The following is a 15,394-nucleotide window of genomic DNA, read 5'->3' on the forward strand; positions in this document are numbered from 1 at the left end:
ATCATCTTATTCTGTTTATAATATTTGACTTTTTCAAGATTTCATGTATAGTTGTATCATACAGTGTTGGTTTTTCTATGTCTGACTTACTTCAGCATAATTTCCTCAAGGTCCATCCATGGCAGAAAGCCCTTCTCATGGTTGAACGATATATCATTGTGTATGTGCTTATCACGTCTTATCCAGTCATCCTTTGAGAAACAGGTAAGTTGTTTCTATATCTAATCTGTTGTGAATAATGTTGTTGTGAATAACGTTTACACATGGAAATGTATATGTATTTTTGGTATCCTCTTTTTGTTTCCTTTGGGCATATACCCAGAAGTGCGATTGCTGAATCATATGGTAGTTCTATTAATTTTTTAAGGAAACTTCATATTGTTTTCCGTGCGGCTGTATGAATTTACATTCCCACCAACAAGGTTTTCCGTTTCTCTACATCCTTGTCAACACTTGTTAACTCTTGTCGTCCTGATAAAAGTCATTTCACCAGTATGATGTCGTACCTTATTGTGGTTTTGATTTGCATTTTCCTGATGATTAGTGATATTGAGCACCTTTTTATGTAATTGCTGGCCATTTGGATGTCTCATTTGAAAAATGTATGCTTCGTTTCTCTGTCATTTTTCTTATTTACAATATTGTATTCTTTTCAGGTACACAGCAGAGTGATTCAATATTTTTATAACTTATACCCCATTTAAAGTTATTAAATAATAGTTGTATTTCCCTGTACATACAGTATATTCTTGATACTTGTTTAGTTTATGGATAGTATTTTATGTCTCATAATCCTATACCCCTATCCCCCCGCATTTGGTAATCATTTGTTTTCTCCCTATATCTGTGAGTTTGTTTCCGTTTTGTTACTTTATGTAGTTGTTTAATGTTTTAGATTCAGCATAGAAGTGATTACATGCAGTATTTGCTTTCCTCAGTTTGACTTATTTCACTAAGCATACTACCCTCTAGGTCCAACCATATTGTTGCATATGGCAGAGTTTAATTTATTTAATGGCTGAGTAGTATTCCAGGGTGTGTGTGTGTATGTGAGCAAGCATTATACCACATTTTCATCCATTCATTTGTTTATGAGCACTTAGTTTGCTTACTTCAGTTTAGTCAGTTCAGTTCAGTTGCTCAGTCGTGTCAGACTCTTTGTTACCCCATGGACTGCAGCATGCCAAGCCTCCCTGTCCATCACCAACTACTGGAGTTTACTCAAACTCACGTCCATTGAGTTGGTGATGCCATCCAGCCATCTCATCCTCTGTTATCCCCTCTCCTCCCTCCTTCAATATTTCCCAGCATCAGGGTCTTGGCTCTTATAAATAATGCTGCTGTTGATATTCGTGTGCATGTATCTTTTAGAAGTTTTGTCTGGGTATTTAACCAGGAGTGGCATTGCTGGATCACATGGTATAATAGTTTTATTTTTAGCTTTTTGAGGAACCTCCATAGTGTTTTCTATGGTAGCTAAGACCAATTTACCATCCTGTCAACAAAATATTATTCTCTATATCCTTGCCAACATTTGTTATTTGAGACTTTTCAGTGATGGCCATTTTGATGGGTGTGAGTGGATATCTCATTGTGGTTTTAATTTGCATTTCTCTGATGATTAGCAGTATTAAGTATCATTTCATTGTACCCATTGGCTACTTGTATGTCCTGTATGTCTATTCAGGACTTCTGCCCATTTTTAATCTTTTTTTAATTGATACTGAATTGTATGATCTGTTTATATATTTTGAACATTAACCTCTTGTCAGATACACAGTTTGCAAATATTTTCTCCCATTAAGTAGGTTGTTCTTCCATTTTGTTGATTGTTTCGTTTGCAATGGAGAAGTTTTTTTGTTCAATGTAGCCCCATTTGCTGATTTTTACTTTTTTGTTGTTTTGTACTCTTGGTGTTATATCCAAAATATCATCACTGAGACCAGTATTAAGGAGCTGCTTCCCTATATTTTCATGTAGCACTTTTAAAGTGTCATGTCTTATGTTTAAGACTTTGATCCATTTCAAGTTAATTTAGGGAAGTAGTGTAAGATAGAGATTCAATTTCATTTTTTTTTGCATGTGTTTATCTAGTTTTTCCAGTACCATTTGTGAAGAGGCTGTCCTCTTCCCATTGAGTATTCTTGGCTTCATTTTCAGATGTTAATTGTCCGTATATGTGGGTTTTTTATTCTAAGCTCTCTCTCCTGGTCCACTGATCTATGTGTCTATATTTATATCAGTCCCATACTGTTTTAATTAATTTAGCTTTGTAGTATAGTTTGAAATCAGTAACTGTGTTGCCTCTAGTTTTGTACTTCCTTCTTATGGTTTCTTTGGCTTAACCCAAAGTTGGCAGAAGGAATTAATTAATGTTCAGGGTGGAAATTAATAGAGGACAGAAAAACAATAAAAACGATCAATGAAATTGAGTTTGAAAAACAGTTTTTCAAAAAAATAAACAAAATTGACAAATCAGTAGCTAAATTAAGAAAAAAATAAAAGACTCAAATAAATAAAATCAGAAATGAAAGATAATAGATTAATGATACAGAAATATATTGGATCATCAGAGACTATGGTGAACAATTAATTATATGCCAACAAATTAGATTATCTGGAAGAAATAGAAAAACTTCTAGAAATATACAACCTGCCCAGACTGAATCAGGAGGCAATAATAAACTGAACACACCAGTAATGAGTAAAGAGATTGAATCAGTAATCAAAAAATCCAAAACAAAATAACACTAGGATCAAATAGCTTAGCTTCACTGGTGAAATCTAACAAAATTTTAAAGAAGAATTAATGCCAATCCTTCTCACACTCTTTCAAAAAATTGAAGAGAAGGGAACATGGGGACACTTCCAAACTCACTTTATGAGACTAGCATTACCTTAACACAACAGTAAGATAAGACTGTAAGAAAACTTACACTAATATCCCTGATGAATGTAGATGCAAAAATTTTCAAGAAAATATTAGCAAGCTGAGGTCAGGAACACATTAAAAGGATTATATACCATGACCAAATGGGATTTATCCTTAGGGTACAGAAATGATTCAGTGTATTAAAAACTCTATGCTTCTGCTGAATGTTCATGTAGTCTATTTCACACATTTGGACCTATGTGACAGCTGCTTTGGGATATAAAACTTATGAGTGGAACTTGTGAGTGCAATCTTATTGCTTTTTAAGTTAGCTGTTCATGTTTACACACTCACTGGCATTTTTGGAAAGTGAATTTCTCAATAGATTTTCCAATTAAAAAAAAAAAGCACTTTAGAGTTTATTTGAGGTTCTATACATATTTTGGTCAGTTCTGTCATTTTTCTATTTTTCCATGCTTTTATCTGCCTCATCTGGTCTTTAGAGCAGTTTTGTTCATTATTCCATTTATTATTATATTTCTGTTGGGCTCATTGCTCTTCTTTTCTGTATTTTATGCGCTAGTATCTTTTCTCCTATTTTTCTTCACTAGTCTTGCCACAGGTTTATCTATCTTATAAGTCTTTTCATAGGCCCAGGTTTTGATTTTGCTAAACTTGAATATGGACTTTTTTGTGAGGAATATCCAGGTCTCTGATTTTTTATTTTTTTTCTTAACCTTAATTTTATAACTTTCTTCTTAGTTTCTTTGGCCTGTTTTCTTACTTGTCTTACAACTTCTTGAGTTGGATACTTCACTTATATTTTTAGAAATTTCTTATTTTTGAAATAAATATATTTAAGGCTATAGATTTACTTCCATGTATTGATCTCATATACACATTCTGACATGTAGTGTTATCACAATTCAGCTTCAAATATTTCTTCCTTCTTTCCTTTATTTCTTCCATAGGGCAAAGATTATCTGGTAAGATGCTAATTTTCAAACACACATAGCTCTTAGCTTTTACCTTTTAAATAATTCATATTTTTATTGCTTTTGTCAGAGAATATATTCAGTGTGCTAGTGATCATTTGGAATGTTTTGAATTTACCTTTATAGGCTAGTAGTTATTTTTCTGTGCTGTTTGCTCAAAAGCAATTCATATTACTCATATTACTTGTATGTAGGATATAGAATTCTCTTTATATGTGTTTAATATCTTGGATTTACTAATTGTATTGTTGAGATCATTAACGTCAATGACTATTCTGGAGGAATTTATAAATTTCTGAGATGGGTATAACATTAAATTCTCCAAGTTTATTTTCTGGTTTCAGTCTTTTTAATGATCTAGTTTATAGGCTGTTGCTTAAATATATTTTAATATAGTCTGTATTGTTAAGTGAATATTTGTTTATAATAGTTATATCATTGCCCCTCTTTTTTTCCCCTTGAACTTAAAATTGGAATCAAACAATCCTAGTTTAGATCTTGGTTTCCTTAATAGCTTCATGACATTAGGACATTTACTTAAGCATTCCAAGCCATAATTTTATTATCAAGAAAGCCATAACCTTTCTTTCAAAGGTTATTATAGTATCAACCTCATAATGGTACTGTGAATATTAAATAAGTTGATCCATTTAAAGCATTTAGAATAGTGACTGGCATATTCTAGCTCTCAGTTGATGGTAGTAATTAGTCATTAAGCATTGAGACCAATAAAACTCAAAGGTCAACTAACTAAAAGAACTAACCACTCAAGGCAGAAATATTGATGAGGTAAACATAAATAATTTATTATATTAAAGAATGATTATAATAACAAATATGAAGTGAAAACAGCTTGATCTTAAAAATATTCATATTTTAAATAATAGAGTTAATTTCTCCAAAACAAATGGAAGGCTGCAAAAGGCCAGGAAACTAAAAAGTAGAACAAAACAAAAAAATCCAAATCCCCCAGATATAAGTGTGTTAAATTTCTTGACTGTTAATTCTGAGTTAAAAGTTATTTTGTGCATGTATGATAATAATGACTATAAATGACTATTTTGTTGTTCAGTTGCTAAGTCATGTTTGATTTTTGTGACCTCATAGACTGCAGCATGCCAGGCTCCCCTGTCCTTCACTATGTCCCTGAGCTTACTCAAACTCAAGTCGAGTTGGTGATGCCATCCAACCATCTCATCCTCTGTTGTCCCCTTCTCCTGCCTTCAATCTTTCCCATCATCAGGGTCTTTACCAGAGAGCCAGCTCTTTACATCATGTGGCCAAAGTATTGGAGTTTCAGCTTCAGCATCAGTCCTTCCAATGAATATTCAGGGTTGATTTCCTTTAGAATTGACTGGTTTGGTCTCCTTGTAGTCCAGGGGACTCTAAAGAGTCTTTTTCAGAATCACAATTCTAAAGCATCAATTCTTTGGTGCTCAGCCTTCTTTATGGTCCAACTCTCACATCTGTTCACAACTGTTGGAAAGACCATAGCTTTGACTGTACAGACCTTTGTCATCAAAGTGATGTCTCCGCTTTTTAATACACTGTCTAGGTTTGTCATAGCTTTTCTTCCAAGAGGCAAGTGTCTTTTAATTCTGTGGCTGCAGTCACCATTCACAGTGATTTTGGAGCCCAAGAATATAAAATCTGTCTGTTTCCACTTTTTCCACATCTATTTGCCATGAAGCGATGGGACCAGATGCCATGATCTTAGTTTTTTGAATGTTGAGTATTTAAGCCAGCTTTTTAACTTTCCTCTTTCATCCTCATCAAGAGGCTCTTTAGTTCCTCTTCACTTTCTGCCATTAGTGTGGTATCATCTGCATCTCTGAGGTTGTTGATATTTCTCCCAGCAATCTTGATTGTTATTAAAAAGCTGTAAGTCATTCACATAATTTTAAATGGAGTATCTTTCTTACAAATTATTTCAGAAGAAAAACTTGAGTAAAACATAGTGAATGCCCCCCAGTATGTTGAAGAATGGAGAGATGGAGCCCCAGGACAGAGTTTTTGGTACTAAAGAGCCACTATTACCAACTTTTATTTGGTGCTGCACCACTGGGAAACATCTAGTGGTCAGAAGGTTTTCTCTGAACTCTCAAAGAGAGGCTACACTGGATGGACACTATCTCTTTAAGCTGTAAAGTTTAGCCTTGGGAGTTTAGAAGGGAGAGGAACAAAGGAGAGGATCATCATGAATACGTTTACACCTATTTTCACAGTGTTATCATAGTGTTGGGACAGTTCAGTTCAGTTGTTCAGTTGTGTCCAACTCTTTGCGACCCCATGGATTGCAGCATGCCAGGCTTCCCTATCCATGGGATTCTCCAGGCAAGAATACTGGAGTGGGTTTCCATTTCCTCCTCCAGGGGACCTTCCCGACCCAGGAATCAAACCTGAGTCTCCTGTGTCTCCTGCATTGCAGGTGGATTCTTTACCCACTGAGCCATCAGGGAAGCCATGGACATAATGTCTTCTTAGATCTTGTTAATGACATGGATGAGGGATTGTTCAAACTATCATGTTAATTCTTGATAAACTTTTTCACATATTTTTCCAGTCAGAGAGATGTTTTGCCTTTTTAAAAAAATTATTTCTATTGAAAGAAAACATCTCTAAATATATTTATTATCACTGGTGTTTCTCTTTTGTGAATTGCTTAGTGATAATTTCCTGCATTTTTCTAACAGTTTTTAAGTAATTTTTAAAAATATGTGCCATAATGTAGTTGAGTTTATTAAGCTTGTTAAAATATTTTTTATTTGACTTTCTCCTAACTTTGTTCCTTTAGTCATTAAAAAGTTTAAAATTTTAGTTATGTGTAAATTTATCTTTTATGCTTGAAATTTTGTTTTAAAAGTTGTTCCTAATTTCTCTGTGGTGAAGTTAATATTTTTCTTCTAAAATATTAGTTTGACTATTAATTCCTAGGTGTTCAATTCATCTGGATTTCATTTTTAGTTTGGCATTGAGATCTAGTTTAATCTATTTCTTTACAAATACAGAATATATACATTTATTAAATATATATAATGTATATATATATATTTTAATATATTTTTAAAAGTCTACACTATACAACTTGATATCAAATTCTCAGATATTCATAGATCTGTTTCTAGGGAATCTATTCTATTTATTTGTCTATTTATCTACCTTTATGTAAAGTGGGGCTTCCCTGATAGCTCAGTTGGTAAAGAATCTGCCTGCAATGTAAAAACATACATTATTTACTACAGCATTATGACAAATCATGAAACCTGTTAGAAGTGCACAGCTGGGTGGGTACTTGATCATTCTTCAAAATTGCTTTGACTATTCTTTTGCGTTCATATGAATTTTTAAATTAGTTTGTAGTCAATTAGAAAATATATTGTTTTTTCTTTATTAAAATGTAATGAAACTCATTGACAGATTAATTTGGAAGTAAGTATATTGAGCCTTGTCTTTCTTTCATAAAGAAACCTATGTTTTCTTTTGTTTTCTGTTGTCATCTATGCCCGTTAATAGAGTTTAAATTTTCTTACACAAGTCTTTATACGTGGTTAGATTCTTCCTAAGCACCTTAAACTTTCTGTTGCTGCTGTGAATGGAACATTTTTCTTCCATCTTAATACAGTTTATAATTGGCTATGAATATGTCCATGTATTTATGTGGGCATAAACAGGTAAGAATGTATATGAATCTTGCCAAGTGATTTAAATTCTCCAAGGTTCAGTTTCCTCATATATAAAGTTGAAATTAAAACCATGTTCACAGGATATGATTCATTAAAATTAAATCAAATCATCTAGGTATATATAAAAATAAAAGATGATTAGCATTTATCAATGATGTTAACCTCCCTTTTCTATAATGCTATATTTACAAGAGAGAATACCCAACCATCTAATGTTGTTGTTAAGTTGCTAAGTCGTGTCCAACTCTTTGCAACTCCGTGAACTGCAGCATGCCAGGCTTCTCTGTCCATCACCGTCTCCCTGAGTTTGCTCAAACTCATGTCCATTGAGTCAGTGATGCCATCCAAGCATCTCATCCTCTGTCATCCTCTTCTCCTTTTGCCTTCGTTTTTTTCCCAGCATCAGGGTCTTTTCCAATGAGTCAGCTCTTCACATCAGGTGGCCAAAGTATTGAAGCGTCGGCATCAGTCCTTCTAATGAACACTCGGGGCTGATTTCCTTTAGGACTGACTGGTTTGATCTCCACCTAATATCATTGCTTTAAAAAATGTGAGAATTAACAGGCTAATTTAAATACCACTTTTGGGATAAAATCACAGTTTGGCTGAACTTCATCCCTTTGCTTTCTGGAGGCAGCCCTGTAGGACTGATTTTAGAGTAAGTAGAAGTGCCCCAGACAAGGTATTGAGGTGAGGCACAGAAGATAAGTTTAGGAAAATTAGCTCATAGGATTCCAGTATCATATTATGTTATTAACTAGTTGATATTAGGCTAGTCATTATATACCTCTGGGTCTCAGTTTCTTAAGAATTTTGATTAAATTATCTGCATGATTACTCTTAGCTCTTACATTTTATGATTCTATCACATCTTTTTCAAGAAATCCAAGTGTAGACACTTACAACTTGAGTCTGTAAAACCTTTTAAATTTGTAGCCTAAATGATTTTATTTAAAAAAGTAATTTTTATTGGAGTATAGTTGATTTACAATGTTGTGTTAGTTTCTTCTATACAGAAAAGTGAATCACTTATAATACATATATCCACTCTTTTTTAGATTATTTTCCCATATAGGTCATTACAGAATTGAGTAGAGTTTCCTGTTTTAGACAGTAGGCCATTATTTATTTATTTATTTTATATATAGTAGTAGGTATATGTCAATCCTAATCTTCCAATTTATCCCTCCCTGCCTTTCTCTCTTGGTAACCATAGTTTGTTTTCTACATCTATGACTCTATTTCTGTTTTATAGATAAGTTTATTTGTACCATTTTTTAAAAAAGATTTCACATATAAGCAATATCATACTTGTCTTTGTCTGACTTACTTCACTCTGTCCAATAATCTAAAGAAATCAAAAGACCAATACATTATGAGTCTTTTTATTTCAGCTATCTCATATCAGATTTTTGGCAATTTAAAAAATCTAATTAATTAGCTTTGTTAAATGGTCAAAATATACCATATAAACACTGTCAAATTAGATTTTTTAAAAAGACCCATGTATGTCATATAGGTGCTAGGTACTATTATCACACTTTCAATATAGTGATACAGATAGTTTAAAAGCAAAACAGTGGAAGAAGGTATACCACTCAAACCCTAAAGAAAACTATACTACTATTAGTTATTGCAGGTTTTAGAACAAGGAAAGTTACCAGCATGAAAGAGGAATATTACATAACCCAATGAGAAAAACATCATAATCCTAAATATATATGCACCTAAATGTATATATTCTCTTGCCTGGGGAATTCCATGGACAGAGGAACCTGGTGGGCTACAGTCCATGTTGTCCCCAAGAGTTGGACACGACTGAGTGACTAAACACACACACATACATGCACCTAACAATAGACCTTCAAAATAAAGCAGATAGGAATGAAACAACAAATACATTCATAATTATATTTGGAGATTTCAACATTCTTCTCAAAGTGAAACAAAAAAATCAGTAAAATATTGATGATCAGAAGAATACTTCCTATCAACTTGACTTTGTTAGATTTCTTCATAGATGCCTTAAAATTATAACTCTAAAATTATGATTATAAAATTATAATAATAAGTAGATTATTTTCTGCATATGATATTCACCATGCATCTCTTGGATCATAAAAGAAATCTTATCAAATTTAAAGAACTGATATCATATAAAGTATATTCTCCAAGTATAATGAAATCAAACTAGAAATAAGTAAGAGAAAATATTTGTAAAATTCCCCAAATATTTGGAAATTTAACAAGACACAAAATTTGTAACTTATGGGTCAAAGAAGTCACAATGAAAATTGGAAAATATTTTTAACTGCATAAAGACAAAATATAGCTTATCAAAATTTATGGGATGAAGTTAAAGCAGTGTTTAGAAGATTCGTGGCATTAAGTGCTTACATTTCAAAAGACAAAGATGAATAATCTAAGGTCCCACTTTAATAAATTGGATGAGAAAATTAAACCTATATCAAACAAATGGAAGAAAATAAAGATATAACATAAAAGAATGAAATTTAAAACAGAAAAAAAGAGAAAATCAGTGAAATCAAAGTTAGTTCTTTTTAAAGATTAATAAAATAAATAGAAATGCAGGAAACAGTTTCCAACTCTTTAGGAGGCAAAAAATATCCTGATATCAAAACAAGACAAAAACATTACAAGAGAATAAAACTATAGATCAATAGAATCCATGAATATAAATGTTAAATATTCAATAAAATATTACCAGATTGAATTCAGCAATATGCAGAAAGATAATACATCATGACCAAGTGGGGTTCATCTTAGAAATGCAAAGCTGCTTCAAAAATTAAAATATCAGTCTATGTAGTTTACCATATTCACAAACTATAGAACACAAATTATATGATTATCTGAATTGATGCAGAAAATCATTAGACAAAATTCAAAAATCATTTTTGATTAAAACTCTCAGCAAAGTAGGATTAGGAAGGAATTTCATATTTGGGGTTTCCCTGGTAGGTCAGACAGTAAAGAATCTGCCAGCAGTGAGGGAGACCTGGGTTCAATCCCTGGGTCAGGACGATCCCCTGGATAAAGGAACGGCTACCCACTCCAGTTTTCTTGCCTGAAGAATTCCATGGACAGAAGAGCCTGGTGGACTACAGTTCATGGGGTCATAAAGAGTCAGACACGACCGAGTGATAAACACTTACTTACTAACATCATATTTATTTACTTACTAACATCATATTTAATGGGGAAGAATGGTTTCTCCCTGAGATTGAGAACAAGTCAAGCCTATCTTCTTAAACTCTAGCTGTAATATTGTATGCTATGAGAACAGATTAAAATAGGAAGCTAATGTATTAACAAATGGATAAAACTAATATAAAAAATAAAAATTGTGCCTCTTCCTTATATATTGTGGTGTGAATACATTACAGAGGGATTTCAGTTATTATAAATAGTTTGAGACCACTGAAGTGGAATTCTTTCTAGGGTCATTAGCAGTGCTACAAGTTTGTATTGTATATGATATGATTAAATCTGCATAAATACTTCCTCCTTGTTCTCAAAAAAAAAAAAGAAAACAAGACTGTACTAGAAGCTATAGCCAGTGCATTAAAGAAAGAAAAGCAATAATATGCATGCAAATGGAAAGAAAAAAAATGCCTCTCGACATGATTGTCAATGTAGAAACTTAGGAATCTACCAAACAGATATTGCAAAGAAGAAGAAAGATTAGTGAGGTTATGGGAACTGTGCTAATATACAAGAATCAATTTCTATACAAAAATGAAGAATTGAAATTTGAATTTTTTTCTCAAGTTCCTGTGTACACTATTATACATGCACATACAGAAGAAATACTTGGTAGCATCTTTATGCTGAAAACTAACACTGACGAGAGAAATCAATGAAGATCTAAATAAATGGAGACAAGTATTGCATTCATTAGATTGATGACAGTTCACAGTTAAGATGTCAGCTGTCTTCAAAATGATTTGTGGGTTCAGTAAAATCCCAAAATTCCAGTAGTATTTTAATTTTTTAAAGAATGCAAAATTACTAGAACAGCTGACATTAAAAAAAACACACACACAACATGGAAAACTCACAGTTTAAGACAATACAAGGCTACAGTAATTAAAACAGTGTCAAATTGGTGAAGAGGTAGGAATTTCTCTAGGGAAGGAAATAGAGATTTAAAAAATAGACTCACACACATTTGGTTAAATGATTTATGACAAAAGTACAAAGATAATTCACAGGAAAAAGTATAGTCTTTTCAATTAATGGTGTCATGTGGTATTGGAACAATTTCCTTATGCAAGTTCAGTTCTGTTCAGTTGCTCACTCGTGTCCGACTCTTTGTGACCCCATGAATCGCAGCACGCCAGGCCTCCCTGTCCATCACCAACTCCTGGAATTCACTCAGACTCACGTCCATCGAGTCAGTGATGCCATCCAGCCATCTTATCCTCTGTCTTCCCCTTCTCCTCCTGCCCCCAATCCCTCCCAGCATCAGAGTCTTTTCCAATGAGTCGACTCTTCGCATGAGGTGGCCAAAGTACTGGAGTTTCAGCTTTAGCATCATTCCTTTTAAAGAAATCCCAGGGCTGATCTCCTTCAGAATGGACTGGTAGGATCTCCTTGCAGTCCAAGGGACTCTCAAGAGTCTTCTCCAACACTACAATTCAAAAGCATCAATTCTTCGGCACTCAGCTTTCTTCACAGTCCAACTCTCACATCCATACATGACCACAGGAAAAACCATAGCCTTGACTAGATGAACCTTTGTTGGCAAAGTAATGTCTCTGCTTTAGAGTATGCTATCTAGGTTGGCCATAACTTTCCTTCCAAGGAGTAAGCATCTTTTAATTTCATGGCTGCAGTCACCATCTGCAGTGATTTTGGAGCCCAGAAAAATAAAGTCTGACACTGTTTTCACTGTTTCCCCATCTATTTCCCATGAAGTGATGGGACTGGATGCCATGATCTTCGTTTTATGAATGTTGAGCTTTAAGCCAACTTTTTCACTCTCCACTTTCACTTTCATCAAGAGGCTTTTTAGTTCCTCTTCACTTTCTGCCATAAGGGTGGTGTCATCTGCATATCTGAGGTTATTGATATTTCTCCCGGCAATCTTGATTCCAGCTTGTGTTTCTTCCAGTCCAGCGTTTCAAATTAATTAGTAAATTAGAAATAATAAACCTCAACCTGAACCTCACATCCTATAATTGAACTAAATAACTAATTTCAAAATGGATCATGGATCATAGACCAAATAGTAAAATCTAAAACTATAAAACTTCTTTGATAAAACATGGGAGAAAATGTTTGTGACTGAGTGAGGCAAAGAGTTTTTAAACAGCAAAGCCATGATCCATAAAAGAAAAACTATAAATGACTTTTTCAAAATTTAATATTTTTGTTCTCTGAGAGACATTGTTATGACAATGAAAGGAGTAGCCACAGACTAGGGTGAAATAGTTGTGAGTCTCGTATCTGAAAAAGGACTTATATATCCAATACACAAAGATGTCTCCAAATTCAACAATAATAAAACAAAATACCAGTTGAATAAATGGACAGAAGGTTTGCAGACACTCACCAAAGATGATATATGGATGAGAAATAAACAAATGTACTTTGCTTATACTCAACAGTGTTGATCATCAACAGACTGCAAACTAAAATAGAAACAAAAACAAAACCTGACAATATCAAGTGCTTCAGGGATTTGGAGCAACTGGAACTCTTACCCATTGCTGCTGGGAATATAAAATGATACAATCATTTGATACTTTTTCATAAAGTTAGCTGTATAATATAACCCATAAATTCCATTAGTATGTATTCCTTTAAGAGAAATAAACACTTACAGTCATATAAAATCCTGTATAGAAATGTTTATAACAGCTTTGTTCATAATCATCCAAAAACCGAAAACAACCCAGATGTGTTTGAACTGGTAACTGAACAGATATTCTTGTATATCTATGTAATTGGGTACTACTCAGCAGTGAAAACAGTTGATAGATGCCATAAAATAGATGACTCAAATGAATAATGCCTAATGAAAGAAATTAGGCTCAGAAGGATACCTACTATGATCCCATTTCTATGACATTCTGGAGAACATAAAACCAGGGGGACTGAAAATAGATCAGGGCTGCCAGGAGCTAAATGTAGAGGGAGAGTTTGTTTAAAAAGCAGTTGGATAATGGAATTTTGGAGGATGATTGAGCTTCCCTGATAGCTCAGTTGGTAAAGAATCTGTCTGCAATGCAGGAGACACAGGGTTGATTCCTGGAGAAGGGATAGGCTACCCACTCCAGTATACTTGGGCTTCTCTTGTGGCTCAGCTGGTAAAGAATCTGCCCACAATGTGGGAGACCTGGGTTTGATCCCTGGCTTGGGAAGATCCCCTGGAGAAGGGAAAGGCTACCCACTCCAGTATCCTAGCCTAGAGAATTCCATGGACTATACAGTCCATGGGGTCTCAGAGTCAGACACAACTGAGCAACTTTCACTTTCAGTTTTCTTTATGGTCCAACTCGCACATCCATACCTGAGTACTGGAAAAACCATAGCTTTGACTAGATGGACCTTTGTCTGCAAAGTAATGTCTTTGCTTTTTAATATGCTGTCTAGGTTTGTCATAGCTTTTCTTCCAAGGAGCAAGCACCTGTTAATTTCATGGCTGCAGTCACCATCTGCAGTGATTTTGGAGCCCAAGAAAGTAAAGTCTGTCACTTTTTCCATTGTTTCCCCATCTATTTGGCATGAAGTGATGGAACCGGATGCCATGATCTTAGTTTTCTGAATGTTCAGTTTTAAGCCAACTTTCCAGTCTCCTCTTCACTGTCATCAATAGGCTCTTTAGTTCCTCTTCACTTTTGGCCATAAGGGTGGTGTCATCTGCGTATCTGAGGTTATTCACATTTCTCCCAGCAATCTTGATTCCAGCATGTGCTTCATCCAAGCCTGGGATTTTGCATGATGTACTCTGCATAAAAGTTTAATAAGCAGGGTGACAAAATACAGCCTTGATGTACTCCTTTCCCAGTATGGAACCAGTTCTTTGCTCCACGTCCGGTTCTAATTGTTGCTTCTTGACATAATAATTTTAGTATATGCAGATTACAATATATGTGATTTGTTAAAAAGATAATTAACTACTACTATTTCTACATTTGCTTATAAGAAGTTTTTCATTGCAAGATGAGCCATTATTTACTATTTAAAAAGGGGGAAAAGTACTCATTAATCTATACCATGACAATGACTATAAAATGTATCCTGATTTCAAAATTGTTATGTGAAAAATACATATTTTAAAATAAGTATCATATGATATTCACAAATTGGAGCTTAGTCTCCATCAAGTCATGTACCCTAGTTTTTTATTTTGAAAAACAAATACCAGCTGCCTGAACAAGAAAGATCACTCATTTGTAGAGAGCTGGGACTGAGTGAGCAAGGAACCAGCTGTTTCAAACGAGGGACTGGAGTGCTTTTAAACACAGCAAATGCCAGGTAAGGCAGTCACTTCTCTGTGCATCCCCATATTCTGCCAAGTGGTAACAGGGGAATCAGACATGATTCCCTTTCATTGAGTATGAGATTGAAACTACTATCAGTTCAGTTGCTCAGTCCTGTCTGACTCTTTGCATGAATTGCAGCACACCAGGCCTCCCTGTCCACCACCAACTCCCGGAGTTCACTCAAACTCATGTCCATCGAGTCGGTGATGCCATCCAGCCATCTCATCCTCTGTCGTCCCCTTCTCCTCCTGCCCCCAATCCCTACCAGCATCAGAGTCTTTTCCAATGAGTCAACTCTTTGCATGAGGTGGCCAAAGTACTGGAGTTTCA

The 15,394-nt window shown here is 34.3% G+C and overlaps 1 long non-coding RNA gene across 1 annotated transcript in view; it reads left to right on the forward strand.

Annotated features, from left to right (window-relative positions):
* The window catches only part of LOC129621446 (uncharacterized), an 82,420-nt gene that overhangs the window by 54,954 nt on the left and 12,072 nt on the right, over positions 1–15,394 (forward strand). Inside the window, exon 5 of the long non-coding RNA XR_008699363.1 lies at positions 111–204. This is a non-coding gene — a long non-coding RNA (uncharacterized LOC129621446). The remainder of the gene's footprint in view (positions 1–110; positions 205–15,394) is intronic.

Source organism: Bubalus kerabau, chromosome 10 (genome assembly GCF_029407905.1).
Source record: "Bubalus kerabau isolate K-KA32 ecotype Philippines breed swamp buffalo chromosome 10, PCC_UOA_SB_1v2, whole genome shotgun sequence".
Taxonomy (NCBI): Eukaryota; Metazoa; Chordata; class Mammalia; order Artiodactyla; family Bovidae; genus Bubalus; species Bubalus kerabau.